Source organism: Canis lupus, chromosome 2 (genome assembly GCF_011100685.1).
Source record: "Canis lupus familiaris isolate Mischka breed German Shepherd chromosome 2, alternate assembly UU_Cfam_GSD_1.0, whole genome shotgun sequence".
Lineage (NCBI taxonomy): Eukaryota > Metazoa > Chordata > Mammalia > Carnivora > Canidae > Canis > Canis lupus.
The window spans coordinates 18,293,864-18,307,596 of record NC_049223.1 but is presented as its reverse complement, the minus strand read 5'-3'; positions in this window follow the sequence as shown (position 1 = coordinate 18,307,596).

Here is a 13,733-nt window from a genome sequence, read left to right as displayed (position 1 = left end):
ATAGCAGCTTTATTCATAGTAACCTCTTACTGTGAAAATAATTCACAGGTCCATCAACATGTGGAGTAAAATAAATTTGAAAACTGGATCACAAAGTGCTATGGGATTTAAAGAGCTGTCAGGAAATGTAATTTGGGAGATTAGAAAAGGCTTTGTGCGAGAAATTGCCATTGAATATTTTATTCCAACAGACAGATTGCAAGAGGCAGGCTGAGTGCTCACCAGGAACAATGAAGACATGCCACGCCAACAAGCTTGAGGAAAAGTGAATTGTGTGGTTTGACTAAAATTTAAAATGATCAGGAGAAGGACTGAATAGAAGTGTCAAGAACCACTCTATTTTAAAAGGTAGAATTGAACTTCTACTAAAGACTTGTGTGGAGGAGAATCATGTTAAAGAAACCTCTTTTTGAAGAAAATTAGGCGGCAGGAAATGAGATCAGTCGTCCTCCAGAAGAGAATAAGAAAGGCCAGAATTGGGTTGGTGATCAGAATGAACAAGGGAATGAATGAATGAGATATCTTGAGACAGAACAGAATCAAAGAAAGGGTTTTGTTTATTTGCTGAAGTGAAGGTGCCATTGAATAGGGAGAGACTGTCTATGTGAAATAGGCTATTTATGGAGCAAAATCCCTCTGACTGTGGGAAGATAAGAGAGTAAGAGGATAGATGGAGGAATTAGTTTTCAAAAAGAGAAAAGACATTTCTTTCTCAGTAGGAATGAAGGAAATGGGGGTAGAACTATTTCGAGGTAGGGAACAGAAAGTTGAGGTAGGGAAACAGCTATATATGAGTTTTAGTTGCTCCTTATCCTGGCCAATACTTGGTATGGTCAGTCTTAGATTTTGCATATTTTAATAGATATGTTGTGTTATCTTATTATGGTTTTAATTTCCTTAATGGCTAATGATGCCGAACTTCTTTTCATGTGTTTGTCACTTGTATATTTTCTTTGCTTTAGGGACTTTTCAAATCTATTCCCCATTTCTTAGTGGTGCATCTGTGTTGTAAATAAATTTTGAGAGTACTCTAGATTCTGGATCTAAGTCCTTTATCAAATATATGATTGGCAAATATTTCTTCCCAGTTTGTGGGTTGCTTTTCATTCTCTTAACAATGTCTTTCCAACAGCAAATCTTAATTTCGGTAAAGTTCTATCTACCAATTTTGTCTTTGATAGACTGTGTTTTTAGTGTCATCTCTAAGAATCTTTGCCTAACCCAAGCTCACAAAAGATTTTGTGCAATTTTCTTGTGGAAGATGAATAGTTTGTAGTTCTACAGTTACGCTTATAATCCACTTTGAGTTAATTTTTGTATATAATATGAGATCCAGATTGAAGTTCATATTTTTTGCTTATAGATATCCAAGTGTTCAGCACCATTTGTTGAGAATGTATCCTTTATCCACTGAGATGCCTTTGTACTTTTGTCAAAAATTATTTATCTGTGTATGTATAGATTTCTGAAATGTCTATTCTGTTCCAATGATCTTTTTATCTATCTTTATACCAATACTATACTATCTTGAGTATCATATGTTTAATAACAAATCTTGAAATCAGGGTTAATGAGAGTGTTAGTGATGTAAGTGATCTGTCATGCATGTTTTTGGCATATGATAAAATCTGTCTGGCCTTGGTGTGGTTATTTCAACAGGATAAGAGAAATAATATCATTAATGGGAAGAATGGAAAGTGATGTCACTAATTTAAGAAAAAAAATTTCGATTTTTTTTAAAGATTTATTTATTTATTTATTCACGAGAGACACACACACAAGAGACAGAGACACAGGCAGAGGGAGGGAGAAGCCGGCTCTCCACAGGAGCCTGATGTGGGACTTGATCCCTGAACTCCGGGCTCACGCCCTGACTCGAAGGCAGAACTCAGCTCAACTGCTGAGGCAGCCAGGCATCCCCAAAACAATTTTTAAGCAGTTTTTCTACTTGTAAGTATCACAACAGGAATGACTATGAGAGGACAGAAAGTGGGTAGATTCAGGAGGAGAGTATTTGTAAAGTGCAGCCTAAGTGAGTAATGGAAGTATAGTTAAAAGCTGAAATGTGAAATGTGAGAAAAAATCTGAAATGTGAAGAATGATCAGAATCTTAAACACGGAGGTATTAATGTAGAAGATGATAAATTGAGCACTGTAGTTTGGAAGGATTGGGGTTAATTTGATTTTTTATTGATGTGAAAACTGAGCCACAGTGATGTCTTTAGAGCTTATCTAGAATCTCCTCTAAAACAGAATCAATCATACAAATTTGGTTTTAGGTCGTCAGCTGAAAGTCAAATCTTCTTAAGTAAAATCCTTTAGTTCTATACATGTATTATTTTATTTTTTGTAAAGATTTTATTTGTTTATTCATAGAGACAGAGAGACAGAGACACAGGCAGAGGGAGAAGCAGGCATCATACAGAGAGCCTGACATGGGACTCGATCCAGGGTCTCCAGGATCACGCCCTGGACTGCAGGCGGCGCTAAACCGCTACGCCACCAGGGCTGCCCCACATGTATTATTTTATTTTATTTATTTATTTATTTATTTATTTATTTATTTATTTATTTATTTATTTATTTATTTATTTATTTATTCATGTATTATTTTAAATGAGAACTTCATTCCTAAAGAGCTAGTTCATTCTTTACAAAACTGATTATGAAAATGAAATTAAATATATATGCTATCATAAACACTAATTATGTTAGACTAAACATAATATAAAAAATAGTATTTTAATTGCTTCTTTCGGAAATATTTTCTACATGGACGCAGATATAGTACAGGGAACTTAGAATGAAAATGCGTTTTTTTCTTCCTATCAGTGTCCCTACAGCAAGCGTATATGTTTTTCATTGTTGCTAGAAATGAACTACCTTAAAAACTGGCATCACCTGTTTTAAAAATTGTGGCTTATTTTAATATGCCTGAAAGCCTCTGAAACGTCTGAATGGTAAAACTGGGGCAGAGCAGATTCTTTGGTGCGGATCTTTTCCAAGTATATACCAGTTGCAAATTGAGTCAGCGGAATCATCATAAACCCAGACCAGCTGGTGAGTGTGGCTGATCTAGTTACCCAGTGTTTGGCACTTATTAAAGAAAATACATGATCTTTATAGGGGTAAAGGGGGAAAAAAGTGAAACTGACCAATTTATGTATACTACATTAAGGGAGTTTCTATGTTTATAAAAACTATAGTTTGTTGTGAAAAGGCTATTTATAAACCATGGCATTAGACAGATTTGTCCAGTCTGCTCAAAAAAAGATGTTACACTAAGAAGCAGCTGTTCCAAAATTATCTATTAGGAGAGGCTGGGTAATCTGGTTGGGGAACAGGCTGAGGCCTTGATTTTCAAACATTTTTACCTTTACTCATATTTTAAGTGATTTAAAATTTTTCATCAGAACTATAAACTTGTTGTGAAGGATAAATTTCTAGTAATTTTAATTGCTTTATTGAGGTCTAATTAACATACAATAATATGTGCATATTTAAAATGTACAAATTGATAAGCATTGACATATATGTACATCAATGAAATTATCAACACTCTCAAAATAATGAAGATAACTTATCAACCCTCACCCCCCAATTTCCTCATGCACCTTTTGTAATCCCCAGAGAATTCATCTAGGCCTGCAATTAATTTTGTTGAAGGTTCTTAACAAGCAATTGCATTTCTAGGTAGTAACAGTTCTATTCAAGTTAACTATTTCTTTTTGAGCTTTAGTAATTTGTGCCTTTGAAGTAATTTGCCATTTATTCTAAGTTACTCAATTTATAAAGTTTGTCATAATATTCCCTTACTGTGCTTTTAATATCTGTAGCATCTATAACGGTCACTTCCCTCATTCCTGAAATTGGTAATTTGTATCTTTTCTATTTTCCTCATCAGTCTGACCATAGTTTTATCGATTTTATCTCCTCAAAAACCTAGCTTTTAGTTTTATTTTCCCTATTGTTTCCTGTTTTCATTGTTTTTCTCTTTGACATTTATTATTTTCTTCTGCTTACTTTAGATTTCATTTACTATTTTTTTCTAGATTCTTAAATGAAAGCTGAGATTTTTGATGAGACCTTTCTTCCTTTCTAGTATATAGGCTGTATTATAAATATCTCTGTAAATACTGCTTTCCACAAATTTTGATGTTTTCATTTTTATTACTTCAAAATACTTTCTATTTTCCATTTTTATTTCTCCTTTGACTAACAGTCATTTTTTTTTTTTATGATAGTCACAGAGAGAGAGAGAGAGAGAGAGAGAGAGAAAGAGAGAGGCAGAGACATAGGCAGAGGGAGAAGCAGGCTCCATGCACCGGGAGCCCGACGTGGGATTCGATCCCAGGTCTCCAGGATCGTGCCCTGGGCCAAAGGCAGGCGCTAAACCGCTGCGCCACCCAGGGATCCCCCAACAGTCATTTATTTTTAAACATTTTATTTATTTATTTATTTGACAGAGAGAGGGACAGCACAAGCAGGGGGAGTGGCAGAGGAAGACGGACAACCACGCCCCCCCACCAAACAGGGAGCCCTGATGTGAGACTGGATCCCAGGATCACGACCAGAGCCCAAAGCAGACGCTTAACTGACTGAGCCACCCAGGCGCCCCAACCGATGATTATTTAGAACTGTGTTATTTAGTTTTCAAATTATTTGATGACTTTTATGTATTCTTCTATTATTTATTTTTAATTTAATTCCACTATAGTCAGAGAACATATTTTTGTGAGACTTGAATCCTTTTAATTTCTTTTTTTTAATTTTTATTTATTTATGATAGTCTCACAGAGAGAAAGAGAGAGGCAGAGACACAGGCAGAGGGAGAAGCAGGCTCCATGCACCGGGAGCCCGACGTGGGATTCGATCCCGGGTCTCCAGGATCGCGCCCTGGGCCAAAGGCAGGCGCCAAACCGCTGCGCCACCCAGGGTTCCCTCGAATCCTTTTAAATTGAGATTTGTTTTTATATGTCGTGAGCACTTGAAAAGAATATTCAGTTCACATCGGTTGTAGTGCTTTATCAATTACAATTAAGTTGGTTGATAGTATTGTTTAAGTCATGTACAGCCTTACTGATTTTCTGCTTGTTCTATCACTGTTGAAATAAGGGATTTGAAATTTTTAACTTTAATTGTGGAATTGTCTGTTCTTCCCTGAAATTCCATCAGTTTTTATGTTCTCTGATGTTCTGTTATTATAGGTCAGATTCTCTCATTTAACTCCTTTTTCATTATAAAGTTACATTCCGTATCTCTGGTAATATTCCCTGAACTACTTTGTAGGATTATTAACACAGTGTTATGTTTAAAGTAGGTTTCTTATAGATAGCTTGCTAATTTTTTATTGGATGTCAGACACTGTATATTTTATCTTCTCAAGTGATGGATATTTTTGTGTTCCAGCATGTCTCCAGTACTCTTTTTTGCAAACTTTTTCAGGCTTGGCCCCTCTGGACTCCTATCTGAGTCTATATGTCAAGGAGACTGGCACTATATGTGATAGCCTGAAAAAACTACCCAAGCAGTAAGCTAGGACAATCATAAGGCTAACGTCATTTGTGTCCCACCCCTCAGTGATCATTATCCTTTGTTGTCTGATGTTCCAGTGTCAGGAGAACTGTTGTTCATATATTTTGTCCAGTTGTTCAGTTGCTTCATGCAGGAGGACAAATCTAGCCTATGTTACTCCTTCTAGATCAAAGGTCAAACTGAAACCTATATTCTTTTTTTTTCCTTGTCTTTAGTGTCACCACCATAATGATATTTAACTATAGTGTGAAATGGGCATTCTTGTATTTCTGTTTATCATAGAGAGAAACACTGTTTTCCTTCACCATTGGGTAAGATGTTAGCTTTAAATTTTTTTGAAGATTCCCTTTGTCAGGTTGAGAAAGGTTTCTTTCTTTAAAAAAATTATTTTTGAGAAAGGTTTCTTCTATTCTTAGTTTGCTAATAGTTTTTATCACAAAGGCTTTTGAATTTTCTCAAATATTTTTCTGCATCTATTATCATGTTTTTCTCTTACATTCTGTTAAAATGGTGAATTGTGTTGATTTTCGAATGCTAAAGTAACCCTGTATTCCTGGGATACACTCTACTTGGTCATGATGCATTTTTGTTTTTGTATATTGCTGTAAATCTCTATTTTTAAAGGATTATTATATTTATGTAAATGAAGGATAGTTTTTGAAGTTTTCCCATGATATGTTGTTTGATTTTGCTATCGGGGTAATGTTGATCTCATAAAATAAGTAGGAAATTTTTCCTTCGTGGTGTATTTTCTAAAAGATTTTGTATAGGTTTGATATTATTTCTTCCTTATAAGATTGATGAATTAGAATTAACTACTGAATTTGTGGGCCTGGAGATTTTTGTGGAGTGTTTTTAACTAAGAACTTAATTTCTGCTATTGATATATATCTTTTCAGGTTTTCTGTTACCAGTTGTGGCCATTTGTATCTTTCAAAGGTTTTTTCCACTTCCCTTATGTTCTCAAATTTATTGGCATAGAATTTAAGAATATTCCTTTATGAATGTTTTAATATCATTTAATTCCTATAATGTTTTAATTACAGGATATGTAGTCATAGTGCTTCTTTCATTCCTTAAGCTGGTAATTTGTTTGTTTGGTTTTTTTTTTTTAAAGATTTATTTATTTATTCATTCAGAGAGAGCGAAGAGAGAGGCAGAGACACAGGCAGAGGGAGAAGCAGGCTCCATGCAGGAAGCCCGATGTGGGACTCGATCCCGGGTCTCCAGGATCACACCCCAGGCTGCAGGCAGCGCTAAACCGCTGCGCCACCGGGGCTGCCCTAAGCTGGTAATTTGTGTTTTCTTTTACTCTTTTTTTCTTTTTAAAATATTTTATTTATTTACTCATGAGAGACACAGAGAGTGGCAGAGACCCAGGCAGAGGGAGAAGCAGGCTTCCCGTGGGGAGCCAGATGCAGGACTCAATCCCACGACCCTGAGATCACGACCTGAGCCAAAGGCAGATGCTCAGTCACTGAGCCACCCTGGTGCCCTCTTTTTTTCTTTTGATGTAGGTAGAGTTTTACCCATCTTATTAATCTTTTTAGAGGATTAAATTTCGTTTTGTTGATTTCGCCTTTGTGTTTTATTTTACTGATTTCTGTTGTCTTTATTATTTCTTCTTTATTTTGAATTCATATTTTTATCTTAAAGGACTCATGTTAGATTTTTTCTTTTCTATTATCTAAGGCTGGAAGTATTCCTCTAAGCAACACACCAGCATCCCACAAATTTTGACATGTATTTTCACTTTCATCCAGGTCAAAATATTTTGATTTTTCTTTGACACCTAAGTTACTTAATAACTGCATGGGTCAATCTTTACATAAATTGCAATTTTCCAGAAAATGTTCTCTTATATTCCTAAGTTAATTCTGTTTTAGTCAAGGAACAAAATCTATAGGATTTTATCCTTTAAATTATATGGAGTCATTTTAAGGTCAGCATATTCTTATTTTTGTTAATGTTCTGTGCCTATTTGACAAAAATGCATGACTTGTGGGGTCATTATGTCAGTTAAATCAAATTAATTGATAGAGTTGACTCTTCTAAGTAATTATTGATTTTCTATTCTATCTTTACCTGAGAAAAGAATTTTGAAATAGCCAACACAGGGGCCCCTAGGTGGTGCAGTGGGTTAAGCATCCAACTTGATTTCAGCCCAGGTCATAATCTCAAGGTCATGAAATCAAACCCTGTGTTAGCTCTGAGCTCCAGCAAAGAGTCTGCTAAATTTCTCTGCCTCTCCCCTATGCTCACACTCTAAAATAAATAAAACTTTAAAAAAATAGCCACGGCAACTATGGATGTATCTATTTCTCCTTTAAATTTTTGAAGTTTTGTTTCCTTTTTTTTTTTAAGTTTATCATTAGGTTGATACATGTTTAATATGTCTTCTTGGTTAGTTGATCCCTTCACCACTATGAAATGTCATTAATTATCCCTGGAAAGTTTCCTTTTTTATTTGGTCTGATATTAATATAACCAGAGCTTTCTTTAGTATTTTCAAAAAGTATCTTTTTCCACCATTCACTTTTAACCTACCTTGTCTTTATTTTTAAAACTAGTTTCTTATATAATGCATCATCTAGTTGGATGTTGCTTTTTTAAAAATCTAGTCTGACTATCTTTTAATTGGAAGAAGTAGATTTCTTGTATTTAATGTAGTTACTGATATGGTTGGATTTAAATCTCTGTCCCATTTGTTATTTTTGGTCTTTCTTTACTGCCTTTTAAGTTTTTTTTTGAATTTTTCAAAAAATTGCATTTATTTTCACTACTGTTTTATCTATACCCCTTTGCTTGATTTTCTTTGGGAGGGCTATGGCTCTAGGACTTATGATATGCATTTGAACTTATCACAATCTCTTTTCAAATTGTATTTATATTATACCACTTTATACATAATATAAGGACTCCTCCAGCCCTATATTTCTATTTTCCTACTGCCATCCTTTGTGCTATTTTATTTCTGCCTATTATCAGTTTCAAAATATACAGTTGATATTTTCATTTTTAAATAAATTTAAAAATAAGTAGAAATGTCTTTTACACTTATTCTCACATGATCATTCTAATGTTCTTCATGCCTCATGTGAAGATTTGTATCATAGATACCATACTCCTTTGCCTAAAATTATTTTCATTTGTATATTTTAACATTTTTCATTGTGTAGATCTGCTGCTGAGGCTTTTTAATGGAAATATTCATTTCACCTTCATTTTTTAAAAATATTTTTATAGAGAGAATTCTAGGTTGACATTTTTAAAATTAAGGACTTTAAAGGTCCTGCTACAGTGTTTTTTGTTTTTCTTATCTTGCACGGTTTAAATCTATTTTAATTCTTTTTTCCTGTTTTTGTCTTTTTGTTTTCCAAATTGTCTTTATCACTGATTTTCAGTAATTTGGTCATGCTGTGCCTTGGTGTCATGTTTTATTATTGTTTTCATTAGTTATGATTGGGATTCACTTACATTCTCAGATCTGTGGCAATAGTGTTCATCCAATTTAGGGAAAATTTGGTATTAAAAATTTTGTCTTTTCCCTTTTTCTTACTTGCTGTGAAACTACACATTATATTTTTTCATGTTTGCTTATGGGTCATTGAGGACAATTTTTTGTCTTCTTTCTACGTATTTCAATTTGTATACTTCCTGTTGCTGTGTCTTTAAGTTGTTATATCTTCAGTGTCTAATCTGTTAATTCTATTTAGTGAGTTTCATCATAGGTATTAGGTTATCTGTAGAATTTCCATTTGGTTCTTTTTGATATCTTTTATTTTCCTTCCTCATTATGTTCATCTGTAAAGCCTTAACTTTATTGACCATAGTTATAATAGTTCTTTAAATATTTCTGTATTAATCCAATCATCTGTTTAATTTCTGGATATTTCTATGGACTGCTTGCCCTACTGGTTACTGGTCATATTTTCCTGGGCCTTCATGTGTCCAGTAACTTTTTATTCAAGTCTACCCATTTTATGTATTTACCAAAAACAACAAATAAATCAAAAACAATGGATGGCTGTTAAAAAATAAAGGTGTAGAGACGGGAGTGGAAGAATGAAAACTAGGGAAATAAAATGCTTGATAGTTTTCAGGTTTGCCACCAGAGATACAATATTTTAAATACTTTGAGAAAGAGTGACTTTTAAGAATATTATATTTCAGATTTTCAGCACTAACAGATTGCATATATACAGTTCATTTACTTTTAATAAATTGGCAATTGATATTTTATTAAATGGGGAATTAAGAATATAAACTAAACTTTGTCTTAAATTGATTTTTTCTTGGCCTTTATTTTTATGACTTAAAGTATAAGTTATATTTTGGGAGATACTTTCTAGACATTTGGGAAGTTTGGGTGCTATATGAAGAAAAACATTTAAAGATATATCATATTTCAGATATAAACATCTTGTTTTCTTGAATGTAATTTATTTATTGGTTTAAAATACCTCTTCTGCTCTCAAGATGGTGCCTGTTAACCTAAACGTAGAATATATTTATTACATACAAAATATTTCTTAGCCACTTTTAAGCAGCAATGTTTTATCTAAATGGATGTTCATTTATACATCCTGATAATTATTTAAATTGTTACTTAACCTCACTCTGGAAAAAAAAATAAACCTTAACATTGAAACAACAACAAAAAAGTCTAGCCATTTTATTTTTTTGAGTATTGTATTGGGGGGGTATACTTTTTAATTTCATACTTTGCCCTTCATTTATGTCTTGATTTTTTCAAGAGGTACTTTTTAAAGCTTTCTTGGAGCAGCTCTAGAGTAGCCTTCTCTTTCAGGCCACTCCTCACTATTAAGACATTACCTTTTGAGGGTTATTAAACATCTAATATCGTCAATTAGGTTTCTTCCCTCTGGCTTTGAGAACTCAAGTGATTTCCGGACTTGTCTGAGCTCGTGGGATTTTTCAGATTTTGGTTCCCTGGAAATAGCTCTTTCCTTGAAAGTTCTTTACCTAGACTTGTAGAGCTCTACTGACCCATGACTAGATTAGCAGTCAGCCATAGTCTCAAGGGAACTCCTACACAAATTTCTGGAGCTCTTTTTTTTTTTTTTTTACTTTTTTTACTTTTTTTTTCTTTATTTATGATAGTCACACAGAGAGAGAGAGAGAGGCAGAGACACAGGCAGAGGGAGAAGCAGGCTCCATGCACCGGGAGCCCGACGTGGGATTCGATCCCGGGTCTCCAGGATCGCGCCCTGGGCCAAAGGCAGGCGCCAAACCGCTGCGCCACCCAGGGATCCCTGGAGCTCTTTCTCTACATAGCACCGTCCTGTCTTCTAAATTCCAGCCCTTCAGCCTATCCAACTCTGATTTTTCTCTTTAATATAATAAGACCATTTGGTTCCTTTTGAGTTTCCTTTCTCCATAGTATAGTCCAGAAACTGACTCTAGGCAGAAAGCTGTGGCAATCGGAGGGTTCATGCAGGATTCCTTTATCCTTGGGATTACAGTCTGTTGTCCGATGTTTGAAATCAATTGTTTCATACATTTTGTTCAGTGTTCTATTTGGTTATGGTAAAAAGAGAAGTCCAGATCCTGTTACTGCCTCATGGCTGATAAGTATGTTATTGGAGATATACTACTTTAATCCTGACATATTTTATTTCTTTACTACATTTAGTAAATATTTATGGGACACCTGCTGAGGAAATCTAGAGATAAGTGAGTCACAGACTAATACTACTAAACAAGTAAGAAGTTACAGTATTGTGGTTGCTTTCAAATATAGTCCCAAAATTCTTTAACACTCCTTTCATCAAGAATTGGGTTTATTTCCTTTCCCCTTGACTGTAGACACTATGACTGCTTGTCTAGTAGAATGTAACTGAAACGATACTGTGCCCATTTCCTATCTCTTAGGAAACTAGCAGTTTATTTTTCCTGTCTTAGGAAAACTAGCAATCTTAGGAAACTAGCAGTTTCCTTTTCGTCTCTTGGAATGCTCAGCCCAATATGCTAGGAGCAACCAAGCAGACACATAGGAGGTCCCATATAGCTATTCTAGCTGACAGCTCCAGTGACCTAGCCAACTGCCAGCATCAGTTGCTAGACATGTAAGTGAAAAAGGTTTCAAACAAATGCCAATTCCAAGGTGCCTTTGAGGCACCCCTGCTGACACTGTGTAGAAGGGAAGCAATCTGTGCCTGCAGAGCTCTGACTATATTTCTGATTGGTAATCAAAAGGAATGATTATTGTTGCCTTAAGACAAGTTTGGAGGGGTTTCTATATAGTAAAAGACACCTGGAGCAAATATAATACCATTAAGTGCTGTGACAGAGGTGGCCAATAATTAATTCACATATATTTATTATATGCCTGTTACTGGTCAGGTACTGAGTCAGGGAAGGCTTTTGGGAAGTGAAATCTGAGTAGAGGTTTAGAAAAGGTATCGAATCAGAGAAGGAAAGGTAGAAAAAATTGCTTGTTCGAAGATATGAAACCATGGAGCATCAGAAATGTTAGACTACGAAAAAAGACTGAAGAGTTGAGGTACTAGAGACCAGCTCAGTAAGGATATACTTACTAAAGCATCAGAATTTAACCCTGAAGGCAGGAGACTACTCTGCAGAATTGTAATCATGCAATTTATTTAAAGACTGTATTCCCCATAGGATATACTTCAAAAAAGGTTATCTCATATAGAGCATTTGTCCTTATGTATACAGAATGGTACCTGGCTCACATAAGGAATGAATAAATATGTATACCGAGTGACTGAAGAACCATGTGAGAATTTTATAGGAATGACACGGTCAGATCTGCGTGTTAGAAAAATCATTCCATCAGGGGTTTGGAGAATGGTTTGGAGACAGGTAGGAGCATTAGTCAGTTCTGCTGTCCTAAGAAATGTTCATTGATTGGAAAGCTTAAACAACAGAAATATATTTTTGGAAGCTTTTAAGTCTTAGACCATGGTGCCAGCATGATCAGGTTCTGGTGAAAACTCTATTCCTGCTTTTCTTCTGTGTCCTCACAAGGCAAAGAGAGCAAGTTCCCTGGTGTCTATTCTTAAAAGGGCACTAATCCCACCATGAGGGCCCCACCGTCATGACCTTATCTAAACCTAATTACTGAATGATCTATCAAAGGCTCCATCTCCAAATACCATCAGATACCAGAGCAGGGCTTTAGTGTCAATTTGGGTGGGATGCAAATCAGTCCATAGCAGTAAGAAATGAGAAAAGCATAGTAGAAAGTGGATGTAATAATTCATATAAGAGATGATGAGGGTGTGTACTAGTGTGAATAATCTTTCTGGGGTATTTCTTTTCCTAAACTTTAAAATTATAGATTTTTCTTGGAATAACTCCATTTGCACATTGCTATTGTTTTTTAATGTAGATTTTTCAAAATCGAACCAGAAAAAAAAAAAAGGATTTAACATTTTAAAATTAACCACTGAATTTAGTAAACACATACTATAGAAATGTTTTACTGTGAAATTGACAGTCAATTTAAAAAACTTTTGATATTAAAAGTGCAACTCCTGCAGTTTCAATGTTTTAAGGGATTATAACGGAAAGCTAACCTCAAAATACAAACCCATCTCAGTTTTCATATTTGGCTTTTATGTTAAATATAACAATAGTATTAAAAGTTCTACATTTAAAAGTTATTTATAGTATAGTCATCATAAAGTCCCCGAGTAGGTAAAGTAATTCTTTTAGGTCAGAAGACATGGATAATGCCACCAATACTAATTCCTTCACTATTCCCAATGCTTTTACATATTGATGATCAAGGCTTGAACAATTTGGTCACTGGCTTATTGCTGGCAACAGTAATTCAGTCTCCTTAGTGAAGTAAAAGCACATCCAAATGCATTTTCATAAATATTTGACTTTGATGCAGAGTGCCTATGATTAAGGTGCCCCAGGCACTGCTCAGGAGCTTAAGATGGACAAGCTGTCACTTGATTCTGTCAGCCCAGTCATCAGGAACCAGTTTTTGAGAGAGAGAATGTTCTGCTTCTATCAATAGTGATGTTTTAGAAGAATTTAATACTTGCCATACGGGAACACAAACAAGCTTTTGGCATTGGTTCCTTAAAATGTTAAGGACTGGTGTTACTAACATACCACATTTTTTTACATTGTTGTGTTTTGTTTCTGAAAGAAATATAGGCTCATTAAAATATCTGGAATATATAAAATGCACAAAA